The sequence below is a fragment of the Schistocerca serialis genome, chromosome 3 (assembly GCF_023864345.2).
Source record: "Schistocerca serialis cubense isolate TAMUIC-IGC-003099 chromosome 3, iqSchSeri2.2, whole genome shotgun sequence".
Taxonomy (NCBI): Eukaryota; Metazoa; Arthropoda; class Insecta; order Orthoptera; family Acrididae; genus Schistocerca; species Schistocerca serialis.
This window is the reverse complement of record NC_064640.1, coordinates 797,509,027-797,529,325: the sequence shown is the minus strand read 5'-3', so window position 1 is coordinate 797,529,325 and position 20,299 is coordinate 797,509,027.

Sequence of the window (20,299 nt, the reverse complement as noted above, 5' to 3'; positions counted from 1 at the left end):
GAAGAATCTAGCAACTAATTAGCAGTTTTTACTGTATGAGAGATGGTAACATCCCAACGAACACATAAAAACTGGTTGTACTCTTACATGATGACTAGGACGTATGCACGAACCGTACCGTTCTATTTGTGAGTTTGAAAGAGGACGCACTATTGGCAGGGGAGAATGTGATGCATCCATCTGGGAGACTGCTGCTCGTTTGGGACGAAGTGTTTCGGCAGAGCAACGGATGTGTACAGAATGGTTCACTGAAGGCCGTAGAACACGACGAGATGAGTCAGGTAGCACCACCCAGGCCACCCCCAAAGAAGGTCGACATCTCATCCGAATGGCATAGCAGAACAGTTCTGCGTCGTCCTCGGCACTGGCGCAACAGTGTATGTTAGAGAAGAAATGAACAACTCTGGCAATAAAATAAAATCAATATGGAATGTTGTTAGAAGGGAGACAGGAAAAGTAACCACTGGGTTAGGTTGTATTATTGTTAAAGAGAACGAGACTACCCTAACCAACAGTACACAAGTAGCTAATGTATTTACCAACTATTTCTTAAGTGTAGGAGAAAAAATTGATGAGAACAGTTCAAAAGAAAAAGCTAGGCAGTACATGAAAGAGCCTGGTTTGAAAAAATTTAGTCAGATTAAGTTTCACCTATCAACCTTTTGAGAAATAAGTAAAATTATTAAATCTGTGAAAAATAAATGTTCTGTTGGAGTAGATGACATCTCTAATAAGATATTAAAACAGTGTGGAGCATTTACAGCTGATGTTCTGAGTCACATATGAAATGCATCACTAACTCAAGGTATTCTCCCAGACAGGTTAAAATAGGCCACTGTTAGGCCTCTCTATAAAATGGGGGACACCACAGATGTCAATAATTATCGGCCAGTATCCTTGCTTACAGCATTCTCAAAAATCTTCGAGAAAGTAATGTACTCAAGAGTCATCTCAACAGTAATGGGATACTTAGTAAATCGCAGTTCGGATTTCAAAAATGCTGTTCCACTGAGACAGCAATATACAATTTCACTCTCCACGTAATAGAGTCTTTAAATAGTAAAATGTCACCATTAGGAATTTTCTGTGACTTGTCCAGAGCATTTGATTATGTGAACCGTGACATTATGTTACAGATATTACAATTCTATGGTATAAATGGAACAGCATATGAGTGGTTTAAGTCATACCTACAGGACAGGAAGCAAAAAGTTTCTTTATATGGGTGAAGTGATTTAAATAAGTTTGCCATTTCATGTAACTGGAGTGAAATTACATTAGGTGTTCCACAGGGTTCAATCATGAGTCCCCTTCTGTTCTTGATATATGTGAACGACCTCCCTTCCTATCTGAAACAGGAAGTTGAACTGACACTGTTTGCTGATGATACAAGCGTCATTATTAATCCAGTAAAAGGAAGTCAAATTGAAAATGATACAAATAAGATCTTTGGAAAAGTCATTAATTAGTTTTCTGCAAATGGGCTTGCTCTAAACTTTGAAAACACCCAGTACATCCAATTTTCTGCTGCAAAATGTACAATTCCTTCAATAAATATAACACATCAACAGAAGTCAGTAGACAGGGTAGAGCATACTAAGTTTTTGGGTGTACATATAGATGAGAATCATAATTGGAAAATTCATATTTTGGATCTGCTAAAGCGACTAGGTTCAGCAACTTTTGCGATCAGAATAATTGCCAATTTTGAGGATATAGAAATTAGTAAGCTAACATACTTTGCATACTTTCAGTCTCTGTTGTCAGACGGAATAATATTTTGGGATAACTCAACATTTAGACAAAAAGTATTCACTGCTCAAAAGAAAGTGGTTAGAATAATGTGTGGGGTTCATAGTCGCACATCTTGTAGGCAGCTTTTTAAAAGATTGGGAATTCTTACAACAGCCTCACAATACATCTACTCACTAATGAAATTTGTTCTCAACAACATGGGCCAGTTTAAAAACAACAGTGACATTCATGATTATAATAACAGAAAAAAGAAAGACTTACACTATCCTTTGCTCAACCTATCTTTGGCACAGAAAAGGTAAAATATGCTGCTATAAAAATTTTCGACAAATTGCCGGATGAAATAAGGTGTCTGGCAGACAGCAGTAATAGCTTCAAAAATAAATTGAAATCATATCTCCTTGACAACTCCTTCTGTACAATAGATGAATTCTTGAATAGGAATAAATAAATCTATAAATATAGTATATGCATTTTGTGCCATTTAAGGGAATGGGGTAAATAATAGAAATATTAATCTTTAACTCTGTATTGTAATATACATATATATATGAAAAAAAATTGTTTCATATGTGCATTTCTTGTGCACTTGACACGTCCCACACCATAACGGCTACCGTACCGTGCGATTGATCAATGGAACACCCAACCAACTAACTATAACATCGTACGCTATCACGAGTGACAGTCCATAGCCGTTTATTATGGCATGGGTTACATGCGCGTCGTCCACTTCTCCGCTTACCTTTGACGAATGTGAAGCAACATGATAGACGGCAATGGTGTTTGGAACGACGTCACTGGGTACAGGAATGGCATCAGATAGTGTTTTCGGACGAATCCAGGTTCTGTTTGTTTGAAAATGATACCCTTTCGGTACACAATCCTAGACAATATTTTTCGACAAGACATAAAACTATGGGTGCGGCGCTGAGACCCAGTGCCAACCACCACAGATGAACTTTGGAACCAGTGATCGCACCGTGGATTGGTATACAACAAAACGCCATTGGCGCTTTATACGCGTCAATGCCATCACGCATGAAACAAGCTATCAGGGGATGGCGGACCCTGTGTCTACTAGGCAACAAGATACATGCTGAAACGTGGTGACTAAAATGTTAATCATTTCTACATAACATACTAGTGTATATGTCCGGTAAATATGAACATCCTACCTCTAGTCGTTCAAGTGTGTTTTTTTTTTGTTCTTTGTTTTTGAAGATGGATGAGTGTATAATTGTTAAGTTATGCTCATTAAGTTAAGAGACTTTCGAAATCTACGAAAGAACATTGCACTATGGCGTCACTGAATAGACCAAATCAAATTGTGGCGAAACACACGGGACAACGTGAGAAGCACGCATGTTAATATGAGACTATCTTGTGTGCCTGTAACGGTCCAGTTTGGTAAAGGTACTGGGTATAATGGCTCCGACTGTGTACTGTGTATGTGTGGCATAGGATACTGAAGTCGCATGGAAGGAGGCAGGAAGATTAGGGTGCCCTTTTGAAGGAAAAATGGTTCAAATGGCTCTGAGCACTATGAGACTTAACTGCTGTGGTCATCAGTCCCCTAGAACTTAGAACTACTTAAACCTAACTAACCTAAGGACATCACAAACATCCATGCCCGAAGCAGGATTCGAACCTGCGACCGTAGCGGTCGCGCGGTTCCGGACTACGCGCCTAGAACCGCTAGACCACTGCGGCCGGCTTTTGAGGGAACCATCCCGGCATTTGCCTGGAGCTACTTCGGGAAATCACGGAAAACATAAAGCTGGATGGCCGGACGTGGATTTGAACTGTTGACTTCGTGAATGGGAGTCCAATGTGCTAACCCCTGCGCCACTTCGTTCGGTGGTTTTACGGAAGCAGAATTCCACAGCAAATTTGTGGTATTGCAGGTGGGGAACTCATGCGTTCAGTAACCGTCGTAATCTGTAGGGATAACAACCTGCACTTTTCGTGGAGCGTTTGGACAAGAAAAGTAATGCTGGACCATAAAGAATGGCTCTGTTGATGAATTACATGCCACATGATGAAATTACACGTCTATAGCCGACAGCTCGCCTTCGGATTTAAACCCTGTTCATAATTCATGAGACGATCTAGAGCAAAGGACGTCTCCAGCACTAACTAATACTTTTTCAAGGGCCGCCATACTGGACTGCCCGATCCTATATTTTGTGGAAATTATGTATTCTGTTTTGCCATAGGAAGGTGTGACGTACAATATCTGTATTCCATTGACTCACGCCTAAGTGCCAGCCATTGACGGACATCCAGTATTCATGTAAGTATCAGTGTGTTATGTGTCACAATATTTGCAAGGAAATTATAAGCGCACACTTTATTCGCCGTGTTTCATGTTGTTTCTTGGCGCTTAAAGTCTCTTTTAAGTTATACTCATTAGTGAATACTAATAATAATGAAAGCATTAGGGATAAAAATATGCTGGTTATACGAAAATAAAATGAAACGATCTTGTGGCATTATTGGTGGGAAGAACCCGTCTGAGGACGGACGCCTAGTGTTAGTCTTTGCATTTGACGCCACTACGTCGATTTGTGTGACGATGGTGATGAAACGAAATAATAAAGACCACACAAAGGCCGAGTCTTCATACGAAGAAAATCTCCGTCCCAGCCCGGTGTGGAACCTCGGAACCCAGGAACTGGAGGGAGCAACGTTAATCAATAGACCACGGGCTCCAGGACGGTTACCCTCAAGTTCATACATGCAACCGGGGTTCACGAAATAGCACACAAGACAAAAAATATTCTCCACCAGGAGACATCACATTCATATCGTGTAGCACCCTCTCTAACTCAGATATTGGTCTCAGTTAGACGAGGATGTTTCTTCACGTGTGTAATATCCAGCTCAAACCAGTCGTTAATCATTAGAGTTTAGCTACTTAATATCAAGTACAAGGACGGCAATGATTTACAGCTGTTGCAAATAGTCACAGACATTTTCTGAGGGATGAAGAACGAGTATTTAGCGGGCCAGTCGAGGTGGAGTAGGGTGCCTGATTGCTCGTCAAACCAAGAGACGTATGCGTGCAGACTGTAGATACGGTTGTCGTCATCTTGGAAAGCGGGAGTGTTCACAGCTTTCGGCACAGGCACCTCAGAGAGAATAAACACTCCACTGAAAATATCGAACGAAATCTCACAATTTTACGTAAAGTTTTCAGTGCCCAGTTAACGGAAATTTTAGAAAAAAATACAAATCTACAGTCACACACACAAGCACCCAGAATAAATGGTAAATCAAATTCATAGAAAATTTCCGTAGCACCTTAATCAGCATGTGAAAGGCACTCCCACCAAATACTTAATCACAAGCGATTCAAAGAAATGTTCAATAGTATCTTCTTCAGCAATGAATTGCACTCCATCCTACCTCAGTCACGCACAGTATACGAGGCTACAAACAATGCCCTACAAATTACGAGAGTATAACAATCCTATTGTATGTGGGTGTCATTGAAATACAAATGAAACAATACGTTTCCTCTTAAATAGTGCTAGAAAGAAAATGAAAATTTATTGTAATCTGTGCCTCACACTGAATGTAGTCAGTGATATTAATACAGTCCCGAAATAAACTGAATATATCAAAGATTATAAGAGACATTACGATAAAATTCTTTGCATCAGCATCTGTGAAAATTACAACACCTACAATAAATAAGCCAGCGTGACACACAGAATAATCCAATAACAACTTCTCTTCTGCACATAAAACATCGTTGTAACGTGTATCACTTCATTTTGGATAATGGAGGTACCACAATCAACAATATATATACTGGCCATTAAAATCGTTACACCAAGGAGAAATGCAGATGATAAACTGGTATCCATTGGACAAACATATTACACTAGAACTGACATGTGATTACATTTTCACGAAATTTGGGTGCATAGATCGTGCGAAATCAGTACCCAGAACAACCATCTCTGGCCGTAACAACGGCCTTGATACGCCTGCACATGCAGCTTCAACACGATACCACAGTTCATCAAGAGTAGTGACTGGAGTATGGTGACGAGCCAGTTGCTCGGCCACCATTGACCAGACGTTTTCAATTGGTGAGAGATTTGTAGAACGTGCTGGCCAGGGCAGCAGTCGAACATTTTCTGTATCCAGAAAGGCCCGTACAGGACGTTCAACATGCGGTCGTGCATTATCCTGCTGAAATGTAGGATTTCGCAGGGATCGAATGAAGGGTAGACCCACGGGTCATAACACATCTGAAATGTAGCGTCCACTGTTTAAAGTGCCGTCAATGCGAACAAGAGGTGACCGAGACGTGTAACCAATGGCACCCCATACCATCACGCCGGGTAATACGCCAGTATGGCGATGACGAATACACGCTTCCAACGTGCGTTCACCGCGATGTCGCCAAACACTGATGCGACCATCATGATGCTGTAAGCAGAACCTGGATTTATCCGAAAAAATGACTTTTTGCCATTTGTGCACCCAGGTTCGTCGTTGAGTACACCATCGCAGGCGCTCCTGTCTGTGATGCAGCGTCAAGGGTAGCTGCATCCGAGCTGATAGTCCATGCTGCTGCAAACGTCGTCAAACTGTTCGTGCAGATGGTTGTTGTCTTGTAAACGTCCCCATCTGTTGATTCATGGATCGAGACGTGGCTGCACGATCCATGACAACCATGCGGATAAGATGTCTGTCATCTCGGCTGCTAGTGATACGAGGCCATTGGGATCCAGCACGGCGTTCCGCATTACCCTCGTGAACCCACCGATTCCATATTCTGCTAACAGTCATTGGATCTCGACTAACGCGAGCAGCAATGTCGCGATACGATAAACCACAATCGCGATAGGCTACAATCCGACCTTTATCAAAGTCGGAAACGTGATGGTACGCATTTCTCCTCCTTACACGAGGCATCGCAACAACGTTTAACCAGGCAACGCCGGTCAACTGCCGTTTGTGTATGAGAAATTGGTTGGAAACATACCTCACGTCAGCACGTTGTAGGTGTCGCACACCGACGCCAACCTTGTGTGAATGGTCTAAAAAGCTAGTCATGTACATATCACAGCATCTTCTTCCTGTCGGTTAAATTTCGCGTCTGTAGCGCGTCATCTTCGTGGTGTAGCAATTTTAATGGCCAGTAGTGTATATATAATGCACCTACTTTAACATAACACAGTAAAGTGTAACAACAATTGTGACATTCTTCAACGCAGGCCTGAGATAAATTTGCTTGTGATGACATAAATAGAACGGTCCACATAAAACACATCCTACATGCAAAATACGGAGGTAGTTACCATACCAAACACATTATCAAAGACACCTTTATTATTCACATTCGACGAATCCACTTGTAACAAATTTTATTCTCTGTAGTGGGTGACTTGTGAGAATGGGCAAAGCCCGAAACTATTCAGAGACAAAAATAAATAGCAGCTTTGGTGGTAAACATTTAAAAAATGTATTTTCTTCAATATTTGGAAGCTGCAGGACGCGACGTATTGGAAACATTTACAGAGCGTATTCATCATGAAGGTTTAGAGGACAGGGCAACACATGGTTTCGATAGCGTCGAAATAAACATAGTGTTTCATTTTCACACTATCCTAAATCAGTGGGACCGAGTCATGGTACGAAACAAAACGTCAAAGAACCATCCCTGTCCTGAACCACGCCCTCTAATACTACGGCCTGAAGGTCCCATCCGTGCACTTGATGCCTTGGATCATTTGAAAAGAGGAAGAATGGTGGTCGGAGGAACACACTACACGTCTCCAACTACTGTTCAGTTTCTGAGTTATTATATCTACTGAAGACGGGAAACTGTACTTGCTGCTGTGAGTAATGACTTTCTGCGTAGTACCCGCTGCCAAATGAGCACTGAATGGTCTTCGCAATGTTCACTGTGAAACTGAGATGAAATTACATTCACTGTTAGCAGCAGTTCCTGTCGGGTTTGAAAAAGATTGTCATTGAGAAAGTATAACAATCGTTTTCGGTTCCGTTCGGTAAGCATATTTTTATGATCGCTGTTCTTACACCGTGCTGAGAAATCCTGCTGCGTTGATTCCATACAAGCGACTGACACATACACACCACTTCACTACCATGAGTTACAGGGATGGCAAAAAAATACGGAAACACGAAATCGCAACATATTACCATGACTAACAAGGTACAGGGAAGCAGTTGGCATCCAGAAGAGCTTCCTGTCGTCCCGGAATGGACAAATACAGGTTCTGCATGGTTTTAAAGGAATTATTACTCCCACCCTTCCTGCAAGATAGTGGCAAGTTTAGGCAACGATGCTGGGGGTGGATAGCGCTCAAGCACTCTTCTCTCCAAAGCAGATCACAAAGGCTTAATAATATTGAGATCTGTGACTGATGATCGGGGCTGATGTGACAATTCATCCTAGTGCTCGCAAAAACAGACCTGAAAGATGCGAGCTGTGTGAACAGATGCCCTGTCGTCTTGGGATACGGATTCATCATTGGGGAACAAATATTGTACCATAGGGTGTACTTGATCAGCTGAAATGGTTACAAAATCTTTGGCAGTAATGCGACCTTGCAGAGCAACCATTGGACTTATGGAATACCTCGGCATTGCCGTCCAGATCATCACCGAACGTCCCGGCGGAGGTTCGAGTCTTCCCTCGGGCATGGGTGTGTGTGTTTGTCCTTAGGATAATTTAGGTTAAGTAGTGTGTAAGCTTAGGGACTAATAACCTTAGCAGTTAAGTCCCATAAGATTTCACACACATTTGAACATTTTGAACACATCACCGAACGCTGCGATGTTTCACTCTTGGGAGGTAAACTCGGCCAGAAGTTGGTAACAGCGTGATACATCCTACCATGCCACATTCTTCCATAGCTCCATAGTTCACATTTTATAGCTTCTCCACCATGTTTTCCTGTGTTGGGGATTTGCGTTGCTGATGATTAGTTTTTGAGTCTCAGCTCGCCCTGTAATGTCCTACCTATGAAGCTCCCTTCGTGTTGTTTTTGTGCTGACAGTGTTCGCAAGTGGGACATTAAGTTCTGCAGTGAGTTTTGCAGCTATTGTCGTTTTCAATGACTATCCGCCACGATCACTCAACACAAACTTTCATTCTCGTCGTGACATAGCGGGTGATGTTTTTGCGCTTTCCCTCTATGCAGTATAAATATTCGACAGGGTGCCTGTTGACACACCAAGCACTTCTTCGGCTAGCATAGTTACGAAAGCACCCACCGTATGAGCACCAATGAGTTACCCATGTTCTAATTCACTTATCTCCGACACAGTCCACTCACAACTACACAGAAAACTGTTGTGACTACAATTTTAATACAAATTTTTGGAACAGTGATCAAAGATTTTTAAAATATTTCTTTTTAAAATTCAGTCTTGATCACACCACGTATGTTACAAGAACATAGGTGACCGGTTTCGGTCATATCACATGCCCATCATCAGACTGATGATGGGTCTGATGATGGGCGTGTGATATGACCGAAACCGGTCACCTATGTTCTTGTAACATACGTGGTGTGTTGAGACTACGACTGGCACTTGCAACGTGTTGAGGACATTGGACATGTGTCGTTCTTGGGCAAATACAACAGCACAACCTGCAGACTTGTCTAGCATTCGCATTTATGCTTAAGCATGCTTTCTCACTGTTTTCTCATGGTTTTTTTTTCCAGCCCCTGTATTTCAGCGGTGAAGGGTCACCCGATCGCCTGGTACCAGTTTGAAAAGTATCAACAGCTATCTAAAATGACAAGCATGCTGTAGAAGGGGTGAGTAGTATTATATCTGGTGAAGTTACCATCGTCTGATGTTGAGCCTGCAATGGCTTCAATTCTAGCAGGAGGCCAAACATTACTTTACGTTAATTGACGACTGGTTCTATTTCTACTAGAATCATTTACAGTAAAATCACAGTGTTCAACAGTGTTCAGAACGGACAAGATAAGCGCCGTGACGTAGCCGCTACGGCAAGCGCGAAACGGCGCGGGGAGAACACGCAGAATGTCATCGTAGAGGGGCAGAGAGAACCCTCAACAAAGTGGGCCACGCGCGCGCGCCTCTCGAGGGCCACGTCACGGGCGCAGAGGGGGCCGAAGAAAAAAGCCCGGGATGAGGTCGGTAAGTGAGCGGCCGCGTGCGGCGTGCGGCGTGCGGGTAGCTATCGCGTCGTAGGAGGTCCGCGTGTCGGGTTCCCTGGCGTGCCACCGCTTCCGGGGTCCGCTTGCATCGCTCCCCAACGGCCTAACCGGAGCAGGTGTACCGCTAAATCTGCCCCGGGCCCCGGTCACTCTCCCAAAGAATTAACGGTCGCTTCTCGCCTGCCACAGTCTTCTGCACCTATGCCGAACCTCCGCTCTTCGCAGCGAGCCGAGCTCCGTAGTTGCTGAAACACTGGGCTCGTATTCGCGGGTACGGGGTTTAAATTCTCGTCTTCACTGCCAGCTTGACATGTTCTTAACTCACATAAATTACTTTAGACGAATCTCAGTACGATAATGTTTCTGTTCTCCGAGCTATTGATCGCCTCGATGCCGACGTGGCGAAACGTAGAAAATACTTTCTAAATTCGAAATATTTCATATAATATCTCGAATAGCAGAATTATTTAAATTTAGATAAATGAGAGATAATTTCCATGTATAAGAGAAATGGTCAACAGCATCCTGTAACAAGATTAATTGTATACCTTCTGCAGACTCATTCGAAGATTTAAGTACCGAAGTATTGCGCCACGAAATGATGTGAAACGATATGGGCACATGAAATCAATTATGGGTTCTTTTTGGAGGATTCTCTTAAAGTACCTGCATATAAGGCTACTGCATGACCCGGAGTTCTTCTTCAGTGTTTGGAGTTGTTTTAAGGCAAACCAGATACCGGACGAAGGACTAGGATCGTAAGATACATTATGTGATCAAAAGTATCCGGACACCTGGCTGAAAATGACATAAATTCGTGGCGCTCACCATCGGTAATGCTGGAATTCAGTATGGTGTTGGCCCACCCTTCGCCTTGATGACAGCTTACACTGTCGCAGGCATAAGTTCAATCAGCTGCTGGAAGGTTTCTTGGGGAATGGCAGCCTATTCTTCACGGAGTGCTGCACCGAGGAGAGGTATCGCCGTCGGTCGGTGAGGCCTGGTATGAAGTCGGCGTTACAAAACATCCCAAAGGTGTTCTATAGGATTCAGGCCAGTACTCTGGCAGGTCAGTCCATTACAGGGATGTTATTGTCGTGTAACCACTCCGCCACAGGCTGTGCTTTATGAACAGGTGCTCGATCGTGTTGAAAGATACAATCGCAATCCACGAATTGCTCTTCAACAGTGGGAAGCAAGAAGGTGCTTAAAACATTAATGTCGGCCTGTGCTGCGATAGTGCCATGCAAAACAACAAGGGGTGCAAGCCCGTCCACTGCACACGCTGGCATTCGCCATACCCACAACCTGCCATAGGATCGCCACATTGTGAACCGTGATTCGTCACGCCACACATCGTTTTTCCACTGTTAAATCGTCCAATGTTTATGCTCCTTACACCAAGCGAGGCGTCGTTTGGCATTTACCTGCGTGATGTGTGGCTTATGAGCAGCCGTTCGACCATGAAATCCAAGTTTTCTCACCTCCCGCATAACTGTCGTAGTACTTGCAGTGGATCCTGATGCAGTATGGAATTCCTGTGTGATGGTCTGGATAGATGTCTGCCTATTACACACTACGACCCTCTTCAACTGTCGGCGGTCTCTGTCAGTCAACAGACGAGGTCGGCCTGTACGCTTTTGAGCTGTACGTGTCCCTTGACGTATCCACTTCAGTATCACATCGGAAACAGTGGACCTAGGGATGGAAACCTCGCGTACAGACGTCTGACGGAACCAACCACCTGACCACGTTCGAAGTCTGTGAGTCCCGCGGGGCGCCCCATTCTGCTCTCTCACAATGTCTAATGACTACTGAGGTCGCTGATATGGGGTACCTGGTAGTAGGTGGCGGCACAATGCACCCAATATGGAAAACGTGTTTTGGGGGGTGTCCGGATACGTTTGATCACATTGTGTACATATTAATGTGAAAAAGGACATGTTCAACGAACTTAGAAGCAAATCTTCCGCATAAAGACGGTGTTGTTCTCGCTAAATACTGTTGGACAAATTTAAAGAACCACTCTTCGAGTTCGGCAGTGTAAAAGTTGCATATCTTTGTCGTATATCTCTCGTAGGGACCGTGAGAGTAAAATAATGTATGCTACGGTATGTACATACATAGAGCGTCAGTCATTTTGCCCTCCTGCGTATGTGAATGGTATAGGGGAGGTATTGACTAGTGTTTACTCAGTACCTTCCTTCATGCAGAGTCCGTTAGTTATGAATATATAGATGAAAATATATATCTAGTTCAGTTAATGTCATTTAAGCGTTGCTCACCCTGAGAACAGCAATTAACGTAGGCTGGCGGAACATTCAGCACCCTAGAAATATAAGAAACTTATCGATCTTCATTTACTCAAAATCCATGTCTTGAAACTAAAAACTACTGTCGCGAATACTCCATTGAAGGAAAACTTTTCCACTAAAATATTTTTTATTTTATTTCGATAACGAATGTAAGTAACACGGCACAATTCATACTCCCAAATCACATGATAAGAAATTAAATTCAATCTCAGTGGGTGACTGCAATTCAAAGTGTAGCTCTGGTTTACATACAAAGACACGACGTTTCCGAATATTTATAAGTGAAGTACTACTGAGTGTATCAGACAGACCCAAGACTGTTTTGTTTACAGAATGATACGGGAATAGTTTCATAATAACCGTACTAGATTTCACCTTAAGTGTGTGACTTCAAAAATTATATAACAGATGAAACATGCTACATACAGGCACCAGTATTATTTACTTGTTCCACGTGGCGCTTCGAAGGTTTACTCTCATTTCGTCACATGGGCGGCCATTTTACGTTACTGAGAACTTGTTGTGCAGCTTTTATTACGTTTCTGTGAAATGTTATGTGTTTGTTTCCTAAGGTCAAAGATTATTATTGGTTCACCTACAGTGACCTCGACACGTCACATAAAAGCCATAACATCAACAGTACGTATACATCGGTAGAGTAATATGTGTGTTCACCTGAAGACGACAGAATAAAAGCATTTAACGCGTGGGGGAGCTGATCAGTGATAATGATAAATACTTGCAGTGTTATAACAAGAATTTCACAAGAATGGTTGTTTGTAGCTGTGGTCATAAACTGTATCGTACAGCAATTAATGTGCTTCACAGTCAATTTGCTATCGCTCAATACATGCAGTTTCTCACACATAATTCTGATTGAGAGTATGATTAGTGCATCGGAGAACATAAGTTTTTGGTTTGTAAGTAGATAAGACGCTCTCATATAATTTATGTATTTTGCCTTTCTGCAGAAGAACGCACTTGTGCTGTCGTTAAGGCACTCGAAGTGCATCCAGGGTTCAAAGGATGTTACATACCGGCAATTGTCGTACATGTTTGCTTTCACCTTCTGTGTCCTTGTGGCTGGGCGGTTTCTCACTCATGCTCACGCCCTTCATCCTCATATTACATTATTATCCATAAACAGCCGAAACAGACTAAAAGTGGACTAATAAACATTATTTTGAGTCGCAGGCAGATTTATGTCGTCATTTCGTAATTTTACTATGTCTGTGGACTCTGTTCAAACGGAAGTAATTTATTAACAAAGGAAAGTAATATATTACCAAAGGAAAGTAATGTATTATCAAAGGGAAGTACTGTATTGCCAAATAATACTGTATGTGCTGGAGAATGGTTAGAGGTAAACGCCCCATCGACGCCGAATTAATTAAATGACGAGTAATTTCTCAGTCAGAGAATTATTTCGAAGGCCAGTGTTCATGGAATGTTAAGCAGAACAAAATCTAAAGGCTGGATGAGGATTTGAAAACCGCTCCTTCCAAATTCGAATCCAGCGTTTAAATAACTACACTTCGTTACTTAGTGTGTACCCTGAGACACTAAAATGCTTACCTACAAGTAGATACATCTTTAGTTTAAAGTTGCACCAGTAATTCTAGCATAATACAACAAAATCTTCTCCAAGCATCAACCGATTCAGAACCAATGAGTGAGAAAACACTGCGCATATAACTCGAATTCTAAAATAACATCGTGATGTGTGAAATAGCGATTCTCACTTATCCAGTCCTCAAATAATTAAGTCAGATTGAAGAAATAACAGAATACTAGAAATATAAGGGAGCTTTTCGGAAAATAAGGACCGATCGATAACGAAATGAAAACCACAATGAAAATCAAAACTGTTTTGAAATGGAAACCACAGCGAAAATCAAAACCGTTTTGTTTGCAAGAGTTAGCTACACCTTCCAGCTACTTCTCTACATAGTAGCTGCTCCGACTTAGACATCTACCGTAGCCTTGTACCAACTTTCCAATAACCTCGTCATAGAAGGCAGCCTCCTGTGCTTTCCGACAATTTTCTACTCTGGACTGAAGCTCGTTGTCTTTGCCAAAATGTCTTCATAGCCTGTGGTTCAGATGAGCAGAAACGAAAATCGGAGGGAGCCAATCCCTGCCTGTGTGGTGGGTGATCAAACACTTCGCATCGAACATGCTGCAGTGTTCGGCCTTCATGAAAAAGGAACCTCATGACATTTGCGTTATGTCGGGTAGTATGAAATTAGGCGAAGTCTCTCGGCGGAGACGCTATTTTCTAGGCACCTTTACGCGGTCACTATGCGCTCAGAACTGAGAATAGCGACGTGACGCTATCTATGGACATACTAGAGACACTTCCCAACGCATCCATGTAAACCTTCATTGGATTTTCACTGTCGTTTCCATTTCGTGACCGATCTTTCCTTGCTTTCCTAATAGCCCTTGTACAAAGAAGTATCTCAATACCTCCTGACCATAATTGTCATTCACTTGCAACGTATATCATGGTGTAAGGGTATTCATATTATAAAAATTTTAATTATGCTAAATGAACAACCTAGTTCTAATACTAGGCAGAAAGTAGAACTGAAATGTTCATTCATGTACGGTGAAAAAAAAAAAAAAAGAACGAGTGAAGCGCGTGTGGAACGTCCCATCACCTGCGTAACAGATGACGGAAAAAACGCTTTGCGTGACTAACAAAACACTCTGTCGCGGAACCGACGTCTGAGGCAAGTGGTGTAAATACGTAACGAAAATACGTGGCGTCTCTCGGCAATGACAGGGACGATAAAGGCATTTTCTGTGGCACGCTATGAACGGTTAAATTGATTTACCGCATTCTTCGCCAGAATAGGAAAGCAGCTCTGACAGAAGTCGATCTACATGCACGCTGGCACTCTAGTAGGTGGCTTTGTTCAGAAAAGAATGTCACATATTTTGACAAAGACGACAACATATGATGCTGTTCGAGGTACACTGGCGCATACAGACCACTTGATGGCTCGTGAGGAGCGAAACTCAAGGAGTCCGTTAAGGATAGAATGTAATTCAGTACTTTGAATAGCGCGTGAGTATTACCATAATTACAACACAAGAAGAAATAATAAACTGTGTTATTCTTAATTAGAATTGGCTTAAGCCCACAATGCCTACTATCAAAATATTTGACTACTTACATGGTTCTATAAAATGCCTGCGACATAGGATAAATAAACTTGAATTAAAGTGAAAAAAGAGAGAAAAAAGGAATATTCCAACTGAGCCATTGCTTCACTTCTATCAACTTTTATTTAGAATGTCGTGTTTTTTACTGGTATCATCATTTCTGTTATTACACTAAATATTTTTTTCCTACTATGTGGTGTGATCTGTGAATAGTCAGCATACAGCCACAGAAAAATAGAAATTCCTTTAATGGTCTGGAAACTGATTAATTCTATGCTATTACGATGTATTTTGTAATTGACCCATAGAACAAGTAATTAACTAATTCATCAGGGCACTTTCCATTCGGAAAGCGATTGCACTCAGCGACTGTTACATTGGCTTGTAAATTATAGATTGCAGCAATCAGTCGTCCTTTTTAAATTTTATTATGCAGATCTAGATTTCGGCTAGAAGCTAGCCATTCTCAAGGCACTATTATTTTGGCTCAGAGAATGTAAGTCCCCTTGATCGGGCTTCACCCACAGTTCATTGAATAATAATTAACTAATTAATATAGTTATTTTTATTCTTGTTTATATCGTATGTAAGAACTTTCAATTTCATATAGCTACATGTTACATAGTCACGTGGAAGTATAACAAGTGAATGATGGAGTGTTATAAATACGAATACAAAATGGGCGAACTTAAGAGTTTAATATTTAATCGACAAAGATTATGTTAAATGTCGAGATGGATAACTTATAGTGGCTTGTTCAATGGACACATGCTGGCTACGTACCAACGGCAAAGGATTCGCAAACCTCTGTCCAGCCCCACAGTCAACATTTCGCCAATTAGTTGGTCTTTAAACCCTATAAAGCTCGAGCGCAGCCCTCCCATCTCGTGAACATCTTCCTCCAGGAGGCACGATGCAAACGAACGGACTGACCTGTGGGATCTGCCGACACGAACCTGAATGAGAATGCTTGAGACCACTCAGAATATTCCGTGCGCCATCGGAAGAAACCCCCTCACCCGCTGGACGACCCCAGCCAGGATGGCTGCCTTCGAAAGGTTGGACAGCAACATCTCGGCCACCTTGCGGACAGCCTGCCAAACAGAGTCCAAACATGTTACTCTTCACGGCGTAGAGCAGTGTTTCACAGCAGCTGATTTTCATTCTGCAGATACGGAAAGATATGTACTTTCGAACAGACTGCTTTTATTTTTGTATTTTGTTGTTTTATTTCACAGAAAATAAATATTTCAGTTTTGTAATTTTTTTTCTTCTATGTTCCCGTATATTCTGCTTATTAACAAATTCTGTCTTTTTACGTCACAAATGTCCTTTTCGTGCTTACAGTACCACAGACAATATAAAGGACACAAACGAGGTATGAACAAACACTAACGGCAATTTTTTTCTTAAAGAATCTTTATTTATTCATCAATATCTTTTATATCTCCTTTAACGTAATTCGCCTCGGAGATAATACATTTGTGCCAGCGCGATCTCCAATCTTGGAAGCACTTCTGGAACTTTCCGTTTTGATGTTCAGCTTCTTCAGCGATTCTGTTTTTATCTCGTCAGTGGTATAAAAACGGCGTCCTTTAATGGTTCTCATCAGCCTCGGGAATAGAAAGAAGTCGCAGGGAGACATTTCCGACCAATACGGTTGCTGAGGCAACGTAACGATTGTTTTTTTTTTTTTTTTTGCCAAAAATTACGAACAAGCATTGAGGTGCAAACGGGAGCATTATCATGATGAAATTTCCTCGAGTGGTTTTGCCACAATTCTTCGGATTGCTTCACGCAAACGACGCTTAACTTTCAGGTAGTATTCCTTATTGACCGTACCACCACAAGGAAGGAACTTATGATGCACCATCCCACTGTAATCGAAGAAAACAGTGAGAAGAACCTTCGCATGTGATCGAATCTGTCGAATTATTTTCGGTCTTGGCTATTCAGGCAGTTTCCATTGGTACGGTTGGGTCTTGGGTTCGACATCGTACACTTATACCAATGTTTCGTCACCTGTTATAACCTTCTTTAGACGTTCTGGATCGTTGTCAACTGCATTCAACAATTCCCGAGCCATGCCGATGCGACGTCGTTTTTGGTCGAAATTCAACAATTCCGAAACAGACCTAGCTGCTACACGTTTCATGCCAAAAACATCAGAACAGATTGCTTGGCATGAGCCAAAGAATGTGCTGACTTCATCAGCAACTTCTCTGATGGTGATTCGGCTATTTTACAGAACCATTTTCTTTACTTCTTCCACATTTTCGTCCGTAACTGATGTGGTAGGGCGTCCAGGGCGGTTGTCATCTTTAGCGCCTTCTCGACCCTCTTTGAAACTTTTATACCACACGTAAACTCTTGTCTCACCCGCAGCACTTCATTCGTTTTTTAAAGCGATATACAATGCAAATTCTTTGATTCATCTTTCTCGAAAGTAAAAATTCGCTGATCACTGGAAAACGGGCATAACCTTTTCGACTGTCAACAGTAAAATAAATATTCAAAACAGCTGAAAATGCTAACGTACATCAGTAGCATGTGTACCAACGAGAGAAAAAAAATTGAAAATCGGATGTATAAATCCCGTGAAATTAAAAAGTTCCCATTACTTTCTGATCGTAACTCGTATTGGGTGTGAGAATAATAGGCAAACAATTTCTATTTGTTCCATCTACCAGCGCAGATATTTCACAATGTAGTTTGGTAGGCGTAGTACAATAGTTCATAGATGACATGACAGATTTCGAGTCCTATCTCAGACCACCCAACCTCTAGTGTAGATTCGTAGGTGGGGTGGTTGGGGAGGTGGGGTGGGGGCGTACGTTACATGTTCTGCTGCGGTAAGGGTAACAGGTGGATGACAGTGTGGTTATGAAATGGCACGACAATTGAAACGTACTCCAAATTTGAACTGCGCGTGACAGTACTATTCTTGTGGGCAATACGTCTAAATTGCACACAGATTCACTTCGAAATTCTGGCGGTATATGTACAAAATGAAGTGCCACGTCCAACCGTAGTGAAATGGTGCCAACAATCTGACTTAGGCCGTACTGGCGTGGATGATGATGATCGGAAAGCCCAGATCTTGCAACACGTGATTTTCCATCTTCTCGGTAAGCTGGAAGAACATCTGGGGGAAAAGAGGTTTTCCAGCGATAAGCACATTCACACAGTAGTTCTCGAATGGCTCCGTGACCAAGAACAGCATGTCTGTTTTCGAGGAACTGAACGATCAGTAGAACCTTTCGACCGCCGTTTAAATAGACTTGCGACTATGTTGAAAAATATAGCCATATATTTGTATCACTTTGATATTCAGTGCAGAATTCAATAACAGTTCCGTGGCCCTACACCATAATGTGTAACTTACTTTTTGAATTCTTCCATAATTTTCCTAGTTACTGTTGGCTCCGCATGTTCGGCGAATTGGATTATTGTCGGCTTCCTTTGCGATGAGCTGGATGGTAGCTTTGGCTACAGTTGCATGCAAAGTCAGTGGGTGCTCCGCTCTCCTGTTTGTATGCTACTTCCTGTTTTGGTCTTTAAAAGTAACTGTCTCTGATAGAATCCTCGCAGCTGCTCCTCCGTACATCAGACTTACAGTGAACATTTTATGCGTACTAGAAACATTCGTCTACTGAGAAGTGTCAGACACATATCGTTACCGAATAACGGAGAAGAGGTAAACTGCAGCCCACTGCGGCAAGACCTGTCCGTTCAACAGTCCAAACTGTAAGACGAAAGCACGCTCCTTCTACGGCAGTAATACCTAAGTTCTCTGTAACATGATGACTTCTGAATGATAACGAACAGAACACGATTTAACTTCAGACGATGTTGGAGAAGGTATCATCAGTGCGTTTGTCGACCGAACTATCTGACACCTACCTGAACCGGTGGGACCATGGAGGTTCAAATCAACACGATCAAGAAAAACTGAGCGCGGTTCAAGTCATTAGATTATTCTTTATACACGAGCCTTCCACATGCTCAGAAGTCTTTTCAGTTATGTACCCTTAACAAATAAGCCTACCTTTCTGAGCTGTTAGATTATGTTGTTACTATAGTATTGAAAAATTTTGATAATAGCGAAGTGTAAGTTCTGTTATGAATTTGTTTCAAGATAGATAACTGGCTGGTAGTCAAGTGTGAAAAATGGAAAGATGTCTTAACACGATGATACTTCGGCGGCTGATAGAGCAACACTAACCTGCACCGATTGCAGTGGTGGAACGATGTCCACACTCACTGTTGCGGAACAGAAACTTGTTGGCTGCTTACGTGCTCTATATATGTCCCTGTGGCAAACGACTGAAATACTGTAATACGTTTTGTATCAGCAAAGTGGTTTCTAAAACTTCAACCGAAAGCCTACTAAATTCTGAGAGCCATTGTGTAGCCTCGTTGCAGAAGAAAGTAATTTTCTCTTTTGAACGAGAGGAAAAGTCTCTGCTTTGAGATGGGGAAAAATGTTTTTGTTTCGTGTTTCGTTGTTCAGTTTTATCGAGTGAAAATGGTAATACAATGTAGGCATTTTCATTTTAACTTACGATCTGTAGTTATGTCAAAGGGAGTATATTATGTCTAACAACAGCTGATTATTTCCCAGAAGAGCGATATTGACTTTCGAAAGTGAAACTTTTGGCCTCTGTGGCGCCGGAAGTGCGAAGTAATCAGTTCCGCCGCTGCACAAAACAACAAAGAGACGTGATAATATCAAAGCTGCTGATGGCGGTTATCTGCGGTCGCTGTGAAACCAGTGGCAGCCCACAGCGCAGTTCGAGTTAGCACTCATTCATTACAACTTAGGATACCCTCAGAATTCCAAGTTCTCGGATATCTTTTCACTGTTCTTCTCAC